Consider the following 19,481-nt stretch of genomic DNA (forward strand, 5'->3'; position numbering starts at 1 on the left):
TCTATGTTGTCCTGGAGAGCTTGCAGAGCACTGGGGAAAGGCAGGCAGAGAATTCCCTGCTAGCACCTTCTCTGTGCCTGGGAAGCAGAAGTGTTCACATTGCTTCGCAGAATCGCTTTTGTGCAGAAAACACTAACACTTGTTCAGAAGGAAAGAAAGCACAGAACCCCAGATTTTATGTTGTCCTGGAGAGCTTGCAGAGCACTGGGGAAAGGCAGGCAGAGAATTCCCTGCTAGCACCTTCTCTGTGCCTGGGAAGCAGAAGTGTTCACATTGCTTCGCAAGAATCGCTTTTGTGCAGAAAACACTAACACTTGTTCAGAAGGAAAGAAAGCACAGAGCCCCAGATTCTGTGTTGTCCTGCAGAGCTTGCAGAGCACTGGGGAAAGGCAGGCAGAGAATTCCTTGCTAGCACCTTCTCTGTGCCTGGGAAGCAGAAGTGTTCACATTGCTTCGCAAGAATCGCTTTTGTGCAGAAAACAGTAACACTTGTTCAGAACGAAAGAAAGAACAGAGCCCCAGATTTTATGTTGTCCTGCAGAGCTTGCAGAGCACTGGGGAAAGGCAGGCAGAGAATTCCCTGCTAGCACCTTCTCTGTGCCTGGGAAGCAGAAGTGTTCACATTGCTTCGCAGAATCGCTTTTGTGCAGAAAACACTAACACTTGTTCAGAACGAAAGAAAGCACAGAGCCGCAGATTCTATGTTTCCTGCAGAGCTTGCAGAGCACTGGGGAAAGGCAGGCAGAAAATTCCTTGCTAGCACCTTCTCTGTGCCTGGGAAGCAGAAGTGTTTACATTGCTTCGCAAGAATCGCTTTTGTGCAGAAAACACTAACACTTGTTCAGAAGGAAAGAAAGCACAGAGCCCCAGATTCTATGTTGTCCTGGAGAGCTTGCAGAGCACTGGGGATAGGCAGGCAGAGAATTCCCTGCTAGCACCTTCTCTGTGCCTGGGAAGCAGAAGTGTTCACATTGCTTCGCAAGAATCGCTTTTGTGCAGAAAACAGTAACACTTGTTCAGAACGAAAGAAAGCACAGAGCCCCAGATTCTATGTTGTCCTGGAGAGCTTGCAGAGCACTGGGGAAAGGCAGGCAGAGAATTCCCTGCTAGCACCTTCTCTGTGCCTGGGAAGCAGAAGTGTTCACATTGCTTCGCAGAATCGCTTTTGTGCAGAAAACAGTAACACTTGTTCAGAAGGAAAGAAAGCACAGAGCCCCAGATTTTATGTTGTCCTGGAGAGCTTGCAGAGCACTGGGGAAAGGCATGCAGAGAATTCACTGCTAACACCTTCTCTGTGCCTGGGAAGCAGAAGTGTTCACATTGCTTCGCAAAAATCGCTTTTGTGCAGAAAACACTAACACTTGTTCAGAAGGAAAGAAAGCACAGAGCCCCAGATTCTATGTTGTCCTGGAGAGCTTGCAGAGCACTGGGGAAAGGCAGGCAGAGAATTCCTTGCTAGCACCTTCTCTGTGCCTGGGAAGCAGAAGTGTTCACATTGCTTCGCAGAATCGCTTTTGTGCAGAAAACAGTAACACTTGTTCAGAAGGAAAGAAAGCACAGAGCGCCAGATTTTATGTTGTCCTGGAGAGCTTGCAGAGCACTGGGGATAGGCAGGCAGAGAATTCCCTGCTAGCACCTTCTCTGTGCCTGGGAAGCAGACGTGTTCACATTGCTTCGCAAGAATCGCTTTTGTGCAGAAAACAGTAACACTTGTTCAGAACGAAAGAAAGCACAGAGCCCCAGATTTGCTGTTGTCCTGGAGAGCTTGCAGAGCACTGGGGAAAGGCAGGCAGAGAATTCCCTGCTAGCACCTTCTCTGTGCCTGGGAAGCAGAAGTGTTCACATTGCTTCGCAGAATCGCTTTTGTGCAGAAAACAGTAACACTTGTTCAGAAGGAAAGAAAGCACAGAGCCCCAGATTTTATGTTGTCCTGGAGAGCTTGCAGAGCACTGGGGAAAGGCAGGCAGAGAATTCCCTGCTAGCACCTTCTCTGTGCCTGTTCACATTGCTTCGCAGAATCGCTTTTGTGCAGAAAACAGTAACACTTGTTCAGAACGAAAGAAAGCACAGAGCCCCAGATTCTATGTTGTCCTGCAGAGCTTGCAGAGCACTGGGGAAAGGCAGGCAGAGAATTCCCTGATAGCACCTTCTCTGTGCCTGGGAAGCAGAAGTGTTCACATTGCTTCGCAAGAATCGCTTTTGTGCAGAAAACAGTAACATTTGTTCAGAAGGAAAGAAAGCACAGAGCCCCAGATTCTATGTTGTCCTGCAGAGCTTGCAGAGCACTGGGGAAAGGCAGGCAGAGAATTCCTTGCTAGCACCTTCTCTGTGCCTGGGAAGCAGAAGTGTTTACATTGCTTCGCAAGAATCGCTTTTGTGCAGAAAACACTAACACTTGTTCAGAAGGAAAGAAAGCACAGAGCCCCAGATTCTATGTTGTTCTGGAGAGCTTGCAGAGCACTGGGGAAAGGCAGGCAGAGACTTCCTTGCTAGCACCTTCTCTGTGCCTGGGAAGCAGAAGTGTTCACATTGCTTCGCAGAATCGCTTTTGTGCAGAAAACAGTAACACTTGTTCAGAACGAAAGAAAGCACAGAGCCCCAGATTCTATGTTGTCCTGGAGAGCTTGCAGAGCACTGGGGAAAGGCAGGCAGAGAATTCCCTGATAGCACCTTCTCTGTGCCTGGGAAGCAGAAGTGTTCACATTGCTTCGCAAAAATCGCTTTTGTGCAGAAAAGACTAACACTTCTTCAGAAGGAAAGAAAGCACAGAGCCCCAGATTTGCTGTTGTCCTGGAGAGCTTGCAGAGCACTGGGTAAAGGCAGGCAGAGAATTCCCTGCTAGCACCTTCTCTGTGCCTGGGAAGCAGAAGTGTTCACATTGCTTCGCAGAATCGCTTTTGTGCAGAAAACACTAACACTTGTTCAGAACGAAAGAAAGCACAGAGTCCCAGATTTGCTGCTGTCCTGGAGAGCTTGCAGAGCACTGGGGAAAGGCAGGCAGAGAATTCCCTGCTAGCACCTTCTCTGTGCCTTGGAAGCAGAAGTGTTCACATTGCTTCGCAGAATCGCTTTTGCGCAGAAAACACTAACACTTGTTCAGAACGAAAGAAAGGACAGAGCCCCAGATTTGCTGCTGTCCTGGAGAGCTTGCAGAGCACTGGGGAAAGGCAGGCAGAGAATTCCCTGCTAGCACCTTCTCTGTGCCTGGGAAGCAGAAGTGTTCACATTGCTTCGCAAGAATCGCTTTTGTGCAGAAAACAGTAACACTTGTTCAGAAGGAAAGAAAGCACAGAGCCCCAGATTTTATGTTGTCCTGGAGAGCTTGCAGAGCACTGGGGAAAGGCAGGCAGAGAATTCCTTGCTAGCACCTTCTCTGTGCCTGGGAAGCAGAAGTGTTCACATTGCTTCGCAAGAATCGCTTTTGTGCAGAAAACAGTAACACTTGTTCAGAACTAAAGAAAGCACAGAGCCCCAGATTTTATGTTGTCCTGGAGAGCTTGCAGAGCACTGGGGAAAGGCAGGCAGAGAATTCCCTGATAGCACCTTCTCTGTGCCTGGGAAGCAGAAGTGTTCACATTGCTTCGCAAGAATCGCATTTGTGCAGAAAACAGTAACACTTGTTCAGAAGGAAAGAAAGCACAGAGCCCCAGATTCTATGTTGTCCTGGAGAGCTTGCAGAGCCCTGGGGAAAGGCAGGCAGAGAATTCCCTGCTAGCACCTTCTCTGTGCCTGGGAAGCAAAAGTGTTCACATTGCTTTGCAAGAATCGCTTTTGTGCAGAAAACACTAACACTTGTTCAGAAGGAAAGAAAGCACAGAGCCCCAGATTTTATGTTGTCCTGGAGAGCTTGCAGAGCACTGGGGAAAGGCAGGCAGAGAATTCCCTGCTAGCACCTTCTCTGTGCCTGTTCACATTGCTTCGCAGAATCGCTTTTGTGCAGAAAACACTAACACTTGTTCAGAACGAAAGAAAGCACAGAGCCCCAGATTCTATGTTGTCCTGGAGAGCTTGCAGAGCACTGGGGAAAGGCAGGCAGAGAATTCCCTGCTAGCACCTTCTCTGTGCCTGGGAAGCAGAAGTGTTCACATTGCTTCGCAGAATCGCTTTTGTGCAGAAAACACTAACACTTGTTCAGAAGGAAAGAAAGCACAGAACCCCAGATTTTATGTTGTCCTGGAGAGCTTGCAGAGCACTGGGGAAAGGCAGGCAGAGAATTCCCTGCTAGCACCTTCTCTGTGCCTGGGAAGCAGAAGTGTTCACATTGCTTCGCAAGAATCGCTTTTGTGCAGAAAACACTAACACTTGTTCAGAAGGAAAGAAAGCACAGAGCCCCAGATTCTGTGTTGTCCTGCAGAGCTTGCAGAGCACTGGGGAAAGGCAGGCAGAGAATTCCTTGCTAGCACCTTCTCTGTGCCTGGGAAGCAGAAGTGTTCACATTGCTTCGCAAGAATCGCTTTTGTGCAGAAAACAGTAACACTTGTTCAGAACGAAAGAAAGAACAGAGCCCCAGATTTTATGTTGTCCTGCAGAGCTTGCAGAGCACTGGGGAAAGGCAGGCAGAGAATTCCCTGCTAGCACCTTCTCTGTGCCTGGGAAGCAGAAGTGTTCACATTGCTTCGCAGAATCGCTTTTGTGCAGAAAACACTAACACTTGTTCAGAACGAAAGAAAGCACAGAGCCGCAGATTCTATGTTTCCTGCAGAGCTTGCAGAGCACTGGGGAAAGGCAGGCAGAAAATTCCTTGCTAGCACCTTCTCTGTGCCTGGGAAGCAGAAGTGTTTACATTGCTTCGCAAGAATCGCTTTTGTGCAGAAAACACTAACACTTGTTCAGAAGGAAAGAAAGCACAGAGCCCCAGATTCTATGTTGTCCTGGAGAGCTTGCAGAGCACTGGGGATAGGCAGGCAGAGAATTCCCTGCTAGCACCTTCTCTGTGCCTGGGAAGCAGAAGTGTTCACATTGCTTCGCAAGAATCGCTTTTGTGCAGAAAACAGTAACACTTGTTCAGAACGAAAGAAAGCACAGAGCCCCAGATTCTATGTTGTCCTGGAGAGCTTGCAGAGCACTGGGGAAAGGCAGGCAGAGAATTCCCTGCTAGCACCTTCTCTGTGCCTGGGAAGCAGAAGTGTTCACATTGCTTCGCAGAATCGCTTTTGTGCAGAAAACAGTAACACTTGTTCAGAAGGAAAGAAAGCACAGAGCCCCAGATTTTATGTTGTCCTGGAGAGCTTGCAGAGCACTGGGGAAAGGCAGGCAGAGAATTCCCTGCTAGCACCTTCTCTGTGCCTGTTCACATTGCTTCGCAGAATCGCTTTTGTGCAGAAAACAGTAACACTTGTTCAGAACGAAAGAAAGCACAGAGCCCCAGATTCTATGTTGTCCTGCAGAGCTTGCAGAGCACTGGGGAAAGGCAGGCAGAGAATTCCCTGATAGCACCTTCTCTGTGCCTGGGAAGCAGAAGTGTTCACATTGCTTCGCAAGAATCGCTTTTGTGCAGAAAACAGTAACATTTGTTCAGAAGGAAAGAAAGCACAGAGCCCCAGATTCTATGTTGTCCTGCAGAGCTTGCAGAGCACTGGGGAAAGGCAGGCAGAGAATTCCTTGCTAGCACCTTCTCTGTGCCTGGGAAGCAGAAGTGTTTACATTGCTTCGCAAGAATCGCTTTTGTGCAGAAAACACTAACACTTGTTCAGAAGGAAAGAAAGCACAGAGCCCCAGATTCTATGTTGTTCTGGAGAGCTTGCAGAGCACTGGGGAAAGGCAGGCAGAGACTTCCTTGCTAGCACCTTCTCTGTGCCTGGGAAGCAGAAGTGTTCACATTGCTTCGCAGAATCGCTTTTGTGCAGAAAACAGTAACACTTGTTCAGAACGAAAGAAAGCACAGAGCCCCAGATTCTATGTTGTCCTGGAGAGCTTGCAGAGCACTGGGGAAAGGCAGGCAGAGAATTCCCTGATAGCACCTTCTCTGTGCCTGGGAAGCAGAAGTGTTCACATTGCTTCGCAAAAATCGCTTTTGTGCAGAAAAGACTAACACTTCTTCAGAAGGAAAGAAAGCACAGAGCCCCAGATTTGCTGTTGTCCTGGAGAGCTTGCAGAGCACTGGGTAAAGGCAGGCAGAGAATTCCCTGCTAGCACCTTCTCTGTGCCTGGGAAGCAGAAGTGTTCACATTGCTTCGCAGAATCGCTTTTGTGCAGAAAACACTAACACTTGTTCAGAACGAAAGAAAGCACAGAGTCCCAGATTTGCTGCTGTCCTGGAGAGCTTGCAGAGCACTGGGGAAAGGCAGGCAGAGAATTCCCTGCTAGCACCTTCTCTGTGCCTTGGAAGCAGAAGTGTTCACATTGCTTCGCAGAATCGCTTTTGCGCAGAAAACACTAACACTTGTGCAGAACGAAAGAAAGGACAGAGCCCCAGATTTGCTGCTGTCCTGGAGAGCTTGCAGAGCAGTGGGGAAAGGCAGGCAGAGAATTCCCTGCTAGCACCTTCTCTGTGCCTGGGAAGCAGAAGTGTTCACATTGCTTCGCAAGAATCGCTTTTGTGCAGAAAACAGTAACACTTGTTCAGAAGGAAAGAAAGCACAGAGCCCCAGATTTTATGTTGTCCTGGACAGCTTGCAGAGCACTGGGGAAAGGCAGGCAGAGAATTCCCTGCTAGCACCTCTGTGCCTGGGAAGCAGAAGTGTTCACATTGCTTCGCAGAATCGCTTTTGTGCAGAAAACAGTAACACTTGTTCAGAAGGAAAGAAAGCACAGAGCCCCAGATTTTATGTTGTTCTGGAGAGCTTGCAGAGCACTGGGGAAAGGCAGGCAGAGAATTCCCTGATAGCACCTTCTCTGTGCCTGGGAAGCAGAAGTGTTCACATTGCTTCGCAAGAATCGCTTTTGTGCAGAAAACAGTAACACTTGTTCAGAAGGAAAGAAAGCACAGAGCCCCAGATTTTATGTTGTCCTGCAGAGCTTGCAGAGCACTGGGGAAAGGCAGGCAGAGAATTCCTTGCTAGCACCTTCTCTGTGCCTGGGAAGCAGAAGTGTTCACATTGCTTCGCAAGAATCGCTTTTGTGCAGAAAACAGTAACACTTGTTCAGAACGAAAGAAAGCACAGAGCCCCAGATTTTATGTTGTCCTGGAGAGCTTGCAGAGCACTGGGGAAAGGCAGGCAGAGAATTCCCTGCTAGCACCTTCTCTGTGCCTGGGAAGCAGAAGTGTTCACATTGCTTTGCAAGAATCGCTTTTGTGCAGAAAACAGTAACACTTGTTCAGAAGGAAAGAAAGCACAGAGCCCCAGATTTTATGTTGTCCTGGAGAGCTTGCAGAGCACTGGGGAAAGGCAGGCAGAGAATTCCCTGCTAGCACCTTCTCTGTGCCTGTTCACATTGCTTCGCAGAATCGCTTTTGAGCAGAAAACAGTAACACTTGTTCAGAACGAAAGAAAGCACAGAGCCCCAGATTCTATGTTGTCCTGGAGAGCTTGCAGAGCCCTGGGGAAAGGCAGGCAGAAAATTCCTTGCTAGCACCTTCTCTGTGCCTGGGAAGCAGAAGTGTTCACATTGCTTCGCAAGAATCGCTTTTGTGCAGAAAACAGTAACACTTGTTCAGAACGAAAGAAAGCACAGAGCCCCAGATTTTATGTTGTCCTGGAGAGCTTGCAGAGCACTGGGGAAAGGCAGGCAGAGAATTCCCTGCTAGCACCTTCTCTGTGCCTGGGAAGCAGAAGTGTTCACATTGCTTCGCAAGAATCGCTTTTGTGCAGAAAACAGTAACACTTGTTCAGAAGGAAAGAAAGCACAGAGCCCCAGATTTTATGTTGTCCTGGAGAGCTTGCAGAGCACTGGGGAAAGGCAGGCAGAGAATTCCCTGCTAGCACCTTCTCTGTGCCTGTTCACATTGCTTCGCAGAATCGCTTTTGAGCAGAAAACAGTAACACTTGTTCAGAACGAAAGAAAGCACAGAGCCCCAGATTCTATGTTGTCCTGGAGAGCTTGCAGAGCCCTGGGGAAAGGCAGGCAGAAAATTCCTTGCTAGCACCTTCTCTGTGCCTGGGAAGCAGAAGTGTTCACATTGCTTCGCGAGAATCGCTTTTGTGCAGAAAACACTAACACTTGTTCAGAAGGAAAGAAAGCACAGAGCCCCAGATTCTATGTTGTCCTGGAGAGCTTGCAGAGCACTGGGGAAAGGCAGGCAGAGAATTCCCTGCTAGCACCTTCTCTGTGCCTGGGAAGCAGAAGTGTTCACATTGCTTCGCAAGAATCGCTTTTGTGCAGAAAACACTAACACTTGTTCAGAAGGAAAGAAAGCACAGAGCCCCAGATTCTATGTTGTCCTGGAGAGCTTGCAGAGCACTGGGGAAAGGCAGGCAGAGAATTCCCTGCTAGCACCTTCTCTGAGCCTGTTCACAGTTCTTCGCAGAATCGCTTTTGTGCAGAAAACAGTAACACTTGTTCAGAAGGAAAGAAAGCACAGAGCCCCAGATTCTATGTTGTCCTGGAGAGCTTGCAGAGCACTGGGGAAAGGCAGGCAGAGAATTCCTTGCTAGCACCTTCTCTGTGCCTGGGAAGCAGAAATGTTCACATTGCTTCGCAGAATCGCTTTTGTGCAGAAAACAGTAACACTTGTTCAGAACGAAAGAAAGCACAGAGCCCCAGATTTGCTGCTGTCCTGGAGAGCTTGCAGAGCACTGGGGAAAGGCAGGCAGAGAATTCCCTGCTAGCACCTTCTCTGTGCCTGGGAAGCAGAAGTGTTCACATTGCTTCGCAAGAATCGCTTTTGTGCAGAAAACAGTAACACTTGTTCAGAAGGAAAGAAAGCACAGAGCCCCAGATTCTATGTTGTCCTGGAGAGCTTGCAGAGCACTGGGGAAAGGCAGGCAGAGAATTCCCTGCTAGCACCTTCTCTGTGCCTGTTCACATTGCTTCGCAGAATCGCTTTTGTGCAGAAAACAGTAACACTTGTTCAGAAGGAAAGAAAGCACAGAGCCCCGGATTTTATGTTGTCCTGGAGAGCTTGCAGAGCACTGGGGAAAGGCAGGCAGAGAATTCCCTGCTAGCACCTCTGTGCCTGGGAAGCAGAAGTGTTCACATTGCTTCGCAGAATCGCTTTTGTGCAGAAAACAGTAACACTTGTTCAGAAGGAAAGAAAGCACAGAGCCCCAGATTTTATGTTGTCCTGGAGAGCTTGCAGAGCACTGGGGAAAGGCAGGCAGAGAATTCCCTGCTAGCACCTTCTCTGTGCCTGGGAAGCAGAAGTGTTCACATTGCTTCGCAAGAATCGCTTTTGTGCAGAAAACAGTAACACTTGTTCAGAACGAAAGAAAGCACAGAGCCCCAGATTCTATGTTGTCCTGGAGAGCTTGCAGAGCACTGGGGAAAGGCAGGCAGAGAATTCCTTGCTAGCACCTTCTCTGTGCCTGGGAAGCAGAAGTGTTCACATTGCTTCGCAAGAATCGCTTTTGTGCAGAAAACACTTACACTTGTTCAGAAGGAAAGAAAGCACAGAGCACCAGATTCTATGTTGTCCTGGAGAGCTTGCAGAGCACTGGGGAAAGGCAGGCAGAGAATACCTTGCTAGCACCTTCTCTGTGCCTGGGAAGCAGAAGTGTTCACATTGCTTCGCAAGAATCGCTTTTGTGCAGAAAACAGTAACACTTGTTCAGAACTAAAGAAAGCACAGAGCCCCAGATTTTATGTTGTCCTGGAGAGCTTGCAGAGCACTGGGGAAAGGCAGGCAGAGAATTCCCTGATAGCACCTTCTCTGTGCCTGGGAAGCAGAAGTGTTCACATTGCTTCGCAGAATCGCTTTTGTGCAGAAAACAGTAACACTTGTTCAGAACGAAAGAAAGCACAGAGCCCCAGATTCTATGTTGTCCTGGAGAGCTTTCAGAGCCCTGGGGAAAGGCAGGCAGAGAATTCCCTGCTAGCACCTTCTCTGTGCCTGGGAAGCAAAAGTGTTCACATTGCTTTGCAAGAATCGCTTTTGTGCAGAAAACACTAACACTTGTTCAGAAGGAAAGAAAGCACAGAGCCCCAGATTTTATGTTGTCCTGGAGAGCTTGCAGAGCACTGGGGAAAGGCAGGCAGAGAATTCCCTGCTAGCACCTTCTCTGTGCCTGTTCACATTGCTTCGCAGAATCGCTTTTGTGCAGAAAACACTAACACTTGTTCAGAACGAAAGAAAGCACAGAGCCCCAGATTCTATGTTGTCCTGGAGAGCTTGCAGAGCACTGGGGAAAGGCAGGCAGAGAATTCCCTGCTAGCACCTTCTCTGTGCCTGGGAAGCAGAAGTGTTCACATTGCTTCGCAGAATCGCTTTTGTGCAGAAAACACTAACACTTGTTCAGAAGGAAAGAAAGCACAGAACCCCAGATTTTATGTTGTCCTGGAGAGCTTGCAGAGCACTGGGGAAAGGCAGGCAGAGAATTCCCTGCTAGCACCTTCTCTGTGCCTGGGAAGCAGAAGTGTTCACATTGCTTCGCAAGAATCGCTTTTGTGCAGAAAACACTAACACTTGTTCAGAAGGAAAGAAAGCACAGAGCCCCAGATTCTGTGTTGTCCTGCAGAGCTTGCAGAGCACTGGGGAAAGGCAGGCAGAGAATTCCTTGCTAGCACCTTCTCTGTGCCTGGGAAGCAGAAGTGTTCACATTGCTTCGCAAGAATCGCTTTTGTGCAGAAAACAGTAACACTTGTTCAGAACGAAAGAAAGAACAGAGCCCCAGATTTTATGTTGTCCTGCAGAGCTTGCAGAGCACTGGGGAAAGGCAGGCAGAGAATTCCTTGCTAGCACCTTCTCTGTGCCTGGGAAGCAGAAGTGTTTACATTGCTTCGCAAGAATCGCTTTTGTGCAGAAAACACTAACACTTGTTCAGAAGGAAAGAAAGCACAGAGCCCCAGATTCTATGTTGTCCTGGAGAGCTTGCAGAGCACTGGGGATAGGCAGGCAGAGAATTCCCTGCTAGCACCTTCTCTGTGCCTGGGAAGCAGAAGTGTTCACATTGCTTCGCAAGAATCGCTTTTGTGCAGAAAACAGTAACACTTGTTCAGAACGAAAGAAAGCACAGAGCCCCAGATTCTATGTTGTCCTGGAGAGCTTGCAGAGCACTGGGGAAAGGCAGGCAGAGAATTCCCTGATAGCACCTTCTCTGTGCCTGGGAAGCAGAAGTGTTCACATTGCTTCGCAGAATCGCTTTTGTGCAGAAAACAGTAACACTTGTTCAGAAGGAAAGAAAGCACAGAGCCCCAGATTTTATGTTGTCCTGGAGAGCTTGCAGAGCACTGGGGAAAGGCATGCAGAGAATTCACTGCTAACACCTTCTCTGTGCCTGGGAAGCAGAAGTGTTCACATTGCTTCGCAAAAATCGCTTTTGTGCAGAAAACACTAACACTTGTTCAGAAGGAAAGAAAGCACAGAGCCCCAGATTCTATGTTGTCCTGCAGAGCTTGCAGAGCACTGGGGAAAGGCAGGCAGAGAATTCCTTGCTAGCACCTTCTCTGTGCCTGGGAAGCAGAAGTGTTCACATTGCTTCGCAGAATCGCTTTTGTGCAGAAAACAGTAACACTTGTTCAGAAGGAAAGAAAGCATAGAGCCCCAGATTTTATGTTGTCCTGGAGAGCTTGCAGAGCACTGGGGATAGGCAGGCAGAGAATTCCCTGCTAGCACCTTCTCTGTGCCTGGGAAGCAGACGTGTTCACATTGCTTCGCAAGAATCGCTTTTGTGCAGAAAACAGTAACACTTGTTCAGAACGAAAGAAAGCACAGAGCCCCAGATTCTATGTTGTCCTGGAGAGCTTGCAGAGCACTGGGGAAAGGCAGGCAGAGAATTCCCTGCTAGCACCTTCTCTGTGCCTGTTCACATTGCTTCGCAGAATCGCTTTTGTGCAGAAAACAGTAACACTTGTTCAGAACGAAAGAAAGCACAGAGCCCCAGATTTGCTGTTGTCCTGGAGAGCTTGCAGAGCACTGGGGAAAGGCAGGCAGAGAATTCCCTGCTAGCACCTTCTCTGTGCCTGGGAAGCAGAAGTGTTCACATTGCTTCGCAAGAATCGCTTTTGTGCAGAAAACACTAACACTTGTTCAGAACGAAAGAAAGCACAGAGCCCCAGATTCTATGTTGTTCTGGAGAGCTTGCAGAGCACTGGGGAAAGGCAGGCAGAGAATTCCCTGATAGCACCTTCTCTGTGCCTGGGAAGCAGAAGTGTTCACATTGCTTCGCAAAAATCGCTTTTGTGCAGAAAACACTAACACTTCTTCAGAAGGAAAGAAAGCACAGAGCCCCAGATTTGCTGTTGTCCTGGAGAGCTTGCAGAGCACTGGGTAAAGGCAGGCAGAGAATTCCCTGCTAGCACCTTCTCTGTGCCTGGGAAGCAGAAGTGTTCACATTGCTTCGCAGAATCGCTTTTGTGCAGAAAACACTAACACTTGTTCAGAAGGAAAGAAAGCACAGAGTCCCAGATTTGCTGCTGTCCTGGAGAGCTTGCAGAGCACTGGGGAAAGGCAGGCAGAGAATTCCCTGCTAGCACCTTCTCTGTGCCTGGGAAGCAGAAGTGTTCACATTGCTTCGCAAGAATCGCTTTTGTGCAGAAAACAGTAACACTTGTTCAGAAGGAAAGAAAGCACAGAGCCCCAGATTTTATGTTGTCCTGGAGAGCTTGCAGAGCACTGGGGAAAGGCAGGCAGAGAATTCCCTGCTAGCACCTCTGTGCCTGGGAAGCAGAAGTGTTCACATTGCTTCGCAAGAATCGCTTTTGTGCAGAAAACAGTAACACTTGTTCAGAAGGAAAGAAAGCACAGAGCCCCAGATTTTATATTGTCCTGGAGAGCTTGCAGAGCACTGGGGAAAGGCAGGCAGAGAATTCCCTGCTAGCACCTTCTCTGTGCCTGTTCACATTGCTTCGCAGAATCGCTTTTGAGCAGAAAACAGTAACACTTGTTCAGAACGAAAGAAAGCACAGAGCCCCAGATTCTATGTTGTCCTGGAGAGCTTGCAGAGCACTGGGGAAAGGCAGGCAGAAAATTCCTTGCTAGCACCTTCTCTGTGCCTGGGAAGCAGAAGTGTTCACATTGCTTCGCAAGAATTGCTTTTGTGCAGAAAACACTAACACTTGTTCAGAAGGAAAGAAAGCACAGAGCCCCAGATTCTATGTTGTCCTGGAGAGCTTGCAGAGCACTGGGGAAAGGCAGGCAGAGAATTCCCTGCTAGCACCTTCTCTGTGCCTGGGAAGCAGAAGTGTTCACATTGCTTCGCAAGAATCGCTTTTGTGCAGAAAACACTAACACTTGTTCAGAACGAAAGAAAGCACAGAGCCCCAGATTCTATGTTGTCCTGGAGAGCTTGCAGAGCACTGGGGAAAGGCAGGCAGAGAATTCCTTGCTAGCACCTTCTCTGTGCCTGGGAAGCAGAAATGTTCACATTGCTTCGCAGAATCGCTTTTGTGCAGAAAACAGTAACACTTGTTCAGAAGGAAAGAAAGCACAGAGCCCCAGATTTGCTGCTGTCCTGGAGAGCTTGCAGAGCACTGGGGAGAGGCAGGCAGAGAATTCCCTGATAGCACCTTCTCTGTGCCTGGGAAGCAGAAGTGTTCACATTGCTTCGCAAGAATCGCTTTTGTGCAGAAAACAGTAACACTTGTTCAGAAGGAAAGAAAGCACAGAGCCCCAGATTCTATGTTGTCCTGGAGAGCTTGCAGAGCACTGGGGAAAGGCAGGCAGAGAATTCCCTGCTAGCACCTTCTCTGTGCCTGTTCACATTGCTTCGCAGAATCGCTTTTGTGCAGAAAACAGTAACACTTGTTCAGAAGGAAAGAAAGCACAGAGCCCCGGATTTTATGTTGTCCTGGAGAGCTTGCAGAGCACTGGGGAAAGGCAGGCAGAGAATTCCCTGCTAGCACCTCTGTGCCTGGGAAGCAGAAGTGTTCACATTGCTTCGCAGAATCGCTTTTGTGCAGAAAACAGTAACACTTGTTCAGAAGGAAAGAAAGCACAGAGCCCCAGATTTTATGTTGTCCTGGAGAGCTTGCAGAGCACTGGGGAAAGGCAGGCAGAGAATTCCTTGCTAGCACCTTCTCTGTGCCTGGGAAGCAGAAGTGTTCACATTGCTTCGCAAGAATCGCTTTTGTGCAGAAAACAGTAACACTTGTTCAGAACGAAAGAAAGCACAGAGCCCCAGATTCTATGTTGTCCTGGAGAGCTTGCAGAGCACTGGGGAAAGGCAGGCAGAGAATTCCTTGCTAGCACCTTCTCTGTGCCTGGGAAGCAGAAGTGTTCACATTGCTTCGCAAGAATCGCTTTTGTGCAGAAAACACTTACACTTGTTCAGAAGGAAAGAAAGCACAGAGCACCAGATTCTATGTTGTCCTGGAGAGCTTGCAGAGCACTGGGGAAAGGCAGGCAGAGAATACCTTGCTAGCACCTTCTCTGTGCCTGGGAAGCAGAAGTGTTCACATTGCTTCGCAAGAATCGCTTTTGTGCAGAAAACAGTAACACTTGTTCAGAACTAAAGAAAGCACAGAGCCCCAGATTTTATGTTGTCCTGGAGAGCTTGCAGAGCACTGGGGAAAGGCAGGCAGAGAATTCCCTGATAGCACCTTCTCTGTGCCTGGGAAGCAGAAGTGTTCACATTGCTTCGCAAAAATCGCTTTTGTGCAGAAAACACTAACACTTCTTCAGAAGGAAAGAAAGCACAGAGCCCCAGATTTGCTGTTGTCCTGGAGAGCTTGCAGAGCACTGGGTAAAGGCAGGCAGAGAATTCCCTGCTAGCACCTTCTCTGTGCCTGGGAAGCAGAAGTGTTCACATTGCTTCGCAGAATCGCTTTTGTGCAGAAAACACTAACACTTGTTCAGAAGGAAAGAAAGCACAGAGTCCCAGATTTGCTGCTGTCCTGGAGAGCTTGCAGAGCACTGGGGAAAGGCAGGCAGAGAATTCCCTGCTAGCACCTTCTCTGTGCCTGGGAAGCAGAAGTGTTCACATTGCTTCGCAAGAATCGCTTTTGTGCAGAAAACAGTAACACTTGTTCAGAAGGAAAGAAAGCACAGAGCCCCAGATTTTATGTTGTCCTGGAGAGCTTGCAGAGCACTGGGGAAAGGCAGGCAGAGAATTCCCTGCTAGCACCTCTGTGCCTGGGAAGCAGAAGTGTTCACATTGCTTCGCAAGAATCGCTTTTGTGCAGAAAACAGTAACACTTGTTCAGAAGGAAAGAAAGCACAGAGCCCCAGATTTTATATTGTCCTGGAGAGCTTGCAGAGCACTGGGGAAAGGCAGGCAGAGAATTCCCTGCTAGCACCTTCTCTGTGCCTGTTCACATTGCTTCGCAGAATCGCTTTTGAGCAGAAAACAGTAACACTTGTTCAGAACGAAAGAAAGCACAGAGCCCCAGATTCTATGTTGTCCTGGAGAGCTTGCAGAGCACTGGGGAAAGGCAGGCAGAAAATTCCTTGCTAGCACCTTCTCTGTGCCTGGGAAGCAGAAGTGTTCACATTGCTTCGCAAGAATTGCTTTTGTGCAGAAAACACTAACACTTGTTCAGAAGGAAAGAAAGCACAGAGCCCCAGATTCTATGTTGTCCTGGAGAGCTTGCAGAGCACTGGGGAAAGGCAGGCAGAGAATTCCCTGCTAGCACCTTCTCTGTGCCTGGGAAGCAGAAGTGTTCACATTGCTTCGCAAGAATCGCTTTTGTGCAGAAAACACTAACACTTGTTCAGAACGAAAGAAAGCACAGAGCCCCAGATTCTATGTTGTCCTGGAGAGCTTGCAGAGCACTGGGGAAAGGCAGGCAGAGAATTCCTTGCTAGCACCTTCTCTGTGCCTGGGAAGCAGAAATGTTCACATTGCTTCGCAGAATCGCTTTTGTGCAGAAAACAGTAACACTTGTTCAGAAGGAAAGAAAGCACAGAGCCCCAGATTTGCTGCTGTCCTGGAGAGCTTGCAGAGCACTGGGGAGAGGCAGGCAGAGAATTCCCTGATAGCACCTTCTCTGTGCCTGGGAAGCAGAAGTGTTCACATTGCTTCGCAAGAATCGCTTTTGTGCAGAAAACAGTAACACTTGTTCAGAAGGAAAGAAAGCACAGAGCCCCAGATTCTATGTTGTCCTGGAGAGCTTGCAGAGCACTGGGGAAAGGCAGGCAGAGAATTCCCTGCTAGCACCTTCTCTGTGCCTGTTCACATTGCTTCGCAGAATCGCTTTTGTGCAGAAAACAGTAACACTTGTTCAGAAGGAAAGAAAGCACAGAGCCCCGGATTTTATGTTGTCCTGGAGAGCTTGCAGAGCACTGGGGAAAGGCAGGCAGAGAATTCCCTGCTAGCACCTCTGTGCCTGGGAAGCAGAAGTGTTCACATTGCTTCGCAGAATCGCTTTTGTGCAGAAAACAGTAACACTTGTTCAGAAGGAAAGAAAGCACAGAGCCCCAGATTTTATGTTGTCCTGGAGAGCTTGCAGAGCACTGGGGAAAGGCAGGCAGAGAATTCCTTGCTAGCACCTTCTCTGTGCCTGGGAAGCAGAAGTGTTCACATTGCTTCGCAAGAATCGCTTTTGTGCAGAAAACAGTAACACTTGTTCAGAACGAAAGAAAGCACAGAGCCCCAGATTCTATGTTGTCCTGGAGAGCTTGCAGAGCACTGGGGAAAGGCAGGCAGAGAATTCCTTGCTAGCACCTTCTCTGTGCCTGGGAAGCAGAAGTGTTCACATTGCTTCGCAAGAATCGCTTTTGTGCAGAAAACACTTACACTTGTTCAGAAGGAAAGAAAGCACAGAGCACCAGATTCTATGTTGTCCTGGAGAGCTTGCAGAGCACTGGGGAAAGGCAGGCAGAGAATACCTTGCTAGCACCTTCTCTGTGCCTGGGAAGCAGAAGTGTTCACATTGCTTCGCAAGAATCGCTTTTGTGCAGAAAACAGTAACACTTGTTCAGAACTAAAGAAAGCACAGAGCCCCAGATTTTATGTTGTCCTGGAGAGCTTGCAGAGCACTGGGGATAGGCAGGCAGAGAATTCCCTGCTAGCACCTTCTCTGTGCCTGGGAAGCAGACGTGTTCACATTGCTTCGCAAGAATCGCTTTTGTGCAGAAAACAGTAACACTTGTTCAGAACGAAAGAAAGCACAGAGCCCCAGATTCTATGTTGTCCTGGAGAGCTTGCAGAGCACTGGGGAAAGGCAGGCAGAGAATTCCCTGCTAGCACCTTCTCTGTGCCTGTTCACATTGCTTCGCAGAATCGCTTTTGTGCAGAAAACAGTAACACTTGTTCAGAACGAAAGAAAGCACAGAGCCCCAGATTTGCTGTTGTCCTGGAGAGCTTGCAGAGCACTGGGGAAAGGCAGGCAGAGAATTCCCTGCTAGCACCTTCTCTGTGCCTGTTCACATTGCTTCGCAGAATCGCTTTTGTGCAGAAAACAGTAACACTTGTTCAGAACGAAAGAAAGCACAGAGCCCCAGATTTTATGTTGTCCTGGAGAGCTTGCAGAGCACTGGGGAAAGGCATGCAGAGAATTCACTGCTAACACCTTCTCTGTGCCTGGGAAGCAGAAGTGTTCACATTGCTTCGCAAAAATCGCTTTTGTGCAGAAAACACTAACACTTGTTCAGAAGGAAAGAAAGCACAGAGCCCCAGATTCTATGTTGTCCTGCAGAGCTTGCAGAGCACTGGGGAAAGGCAGGCAGAGAATTCCTTGCTAGCACCTTCTCTGTGCCTGGGAAGCAGAAGTGTTCACATTGCTTCGCAGAATCGCTTTTGTGCAGAAAACAGTAACACTTGTTCAGAAGGAAAGAAAGCATAGAGCCCCAGATTTTATGTTGTCCTGGAGAGCTTGCAGAGCACTGGGGATAGGCAGGCAGAGAATTCCCTGCTAGCACCTTCTCTGTGCCTGGGAAGCAGACGTGTTCACATTGCTTCGCAAGAATCGCTTTTGTGCAGAAAACAGTAACACTTGTTCAGAACGAAAGAAAGCACAGAGCCCCAGATTCTATGTTGTCCTGGAGAGCTTGCAGAGCACTGGGGAAAGGCAGGCAGAGAATTCCCTGCTAGCACCTTCTCTGTGCCTGTTCACATTGCTTCGCAGAATCGCTTTTGTGCAGAAAACAGTAACACTTGTTCAGAACGAAAGAAAGCACAGAGCCCCAGATTTGCTGTTGTCCTGGAGAGCTTGCAGAGCACTGGGGAAAGGCAGGCAGAGAATTCCCTGCTAGCACCTTCTCTGTGCCTGGGAAGCAGAAGTGTTCACATTGCTTCGCAAGAATCGCTTTTGTGCAGAAAACACTAACACTTGTTCAGAACGAAAGAAAGCACAGAGCCCCAGATTCTATGTTGTTCTGGAGAGCTTGCAGAGCACTGGGGAAAGGCAGGCAGAGAATTCCCTGCTAGCACCTTCTCTGTGCCTGTTCACATTGCTCCGCAGAATCGCTTTTGTGCAGAAAACAGTAACACTTGTTCAGAACGAAAGAAAGCACAGAGCCCCAGATTCTATGTTGTCCTGGAGAGCTTGCAGAGCACTGGGGAAAGGCAGGCAGAGAATTCCTTGCTAGCACCTTCTCTGTGCCTGGGAAGCAGAAGTGTTCACATTGCTTCGCAAGAATCGCTTTTGTGCAGAAAACAGTAACACTTGTTCAGAACTAAAGAAAGCACAGAGCCCCAGATTCTATGTTGTCCTGGAGAGCTTGCAGAGCACTGGGGAAAGGCAGGCAGAGAATTCCTTGCTAGCACCTTCTCTGTGCCTGGGAAGCAGAAGTGTTCACATTGCTTCGCAGAATCGCTTTTGTGCAGAAAACAGTAACACTTGTTCAGAAGGAAAGAAAGCATAGAGCCCCAGATTTTATGTTGTCCTGGAGAGCTTGCAGAGCCCTGGGGAAAGGCAGGCAGAGAATTCCCTGCTAGCACCTTCTCTGTGCCTGTTCACATTGCTTTGCAAGAATCGCTTTTGTGCAGAAAACACTTACACTTGTTCAGAAGGAAAGAAAGCACAGAGCCGCAGATTCTATGTTTCCTGCAGAGCTTGCAGAGCACTGGGGAAAGGCAGGCAGAGAATTCCTTGCTAGCACCTTCTCTGTGCCTGGGAAGCAGAAGTGTTCACATTGCTTCGCAGAATCGCTTTTGTGCAGAAAACAGTAACACTTGTTCAGAAGGAAAGAAAGCACAGAGCCCCAGATTTTATGTTGTCCTGGAGAGCTTGCAGAGCACTGGGGAAAGGCAGGCAGAGAATTCCCTGCTAGCACCTTCTCTGTGCCTGGGAAGCAGAAGTGTTCACATTGCTTCGCAGAATCGCTTTTGTGCAGAAAACAGTAACACTTGTTCAGAATGAAAGAAAGCACAGAGCCCCAGATTCTATGTTGTCCTGGAGAGCTTGCAGAGCACTGGGGAAAGGCAGGCAGAGAATTCCCTGCTAGCACCTTCTCTGAGCCTGTTCACAGTTCTTCGCAGAATCGCTTTTGTGCAGAAAACAGTAACACTTGTTCAGAAGGAAAGAAAGCACAGAGCCCCAGATTCTATGTTGTCCTGGAGAGCTTG

The sequence above is a fragment of the Strix aluco genome, unplaced genomic scaffold, assembly GCF_031877795.1.
Source record: "Strix aluco isolate bStrAlu1 unplaced genomic scaffold, bStrAlu1.hap1 HAP1_SCAFFOLD_37, whole genome shotgun sequence".
NCBI lineage: Eukaryota > Metazoa > Chordata > Aves > Strigiformes > Strigidae > Strix > Strix aluco.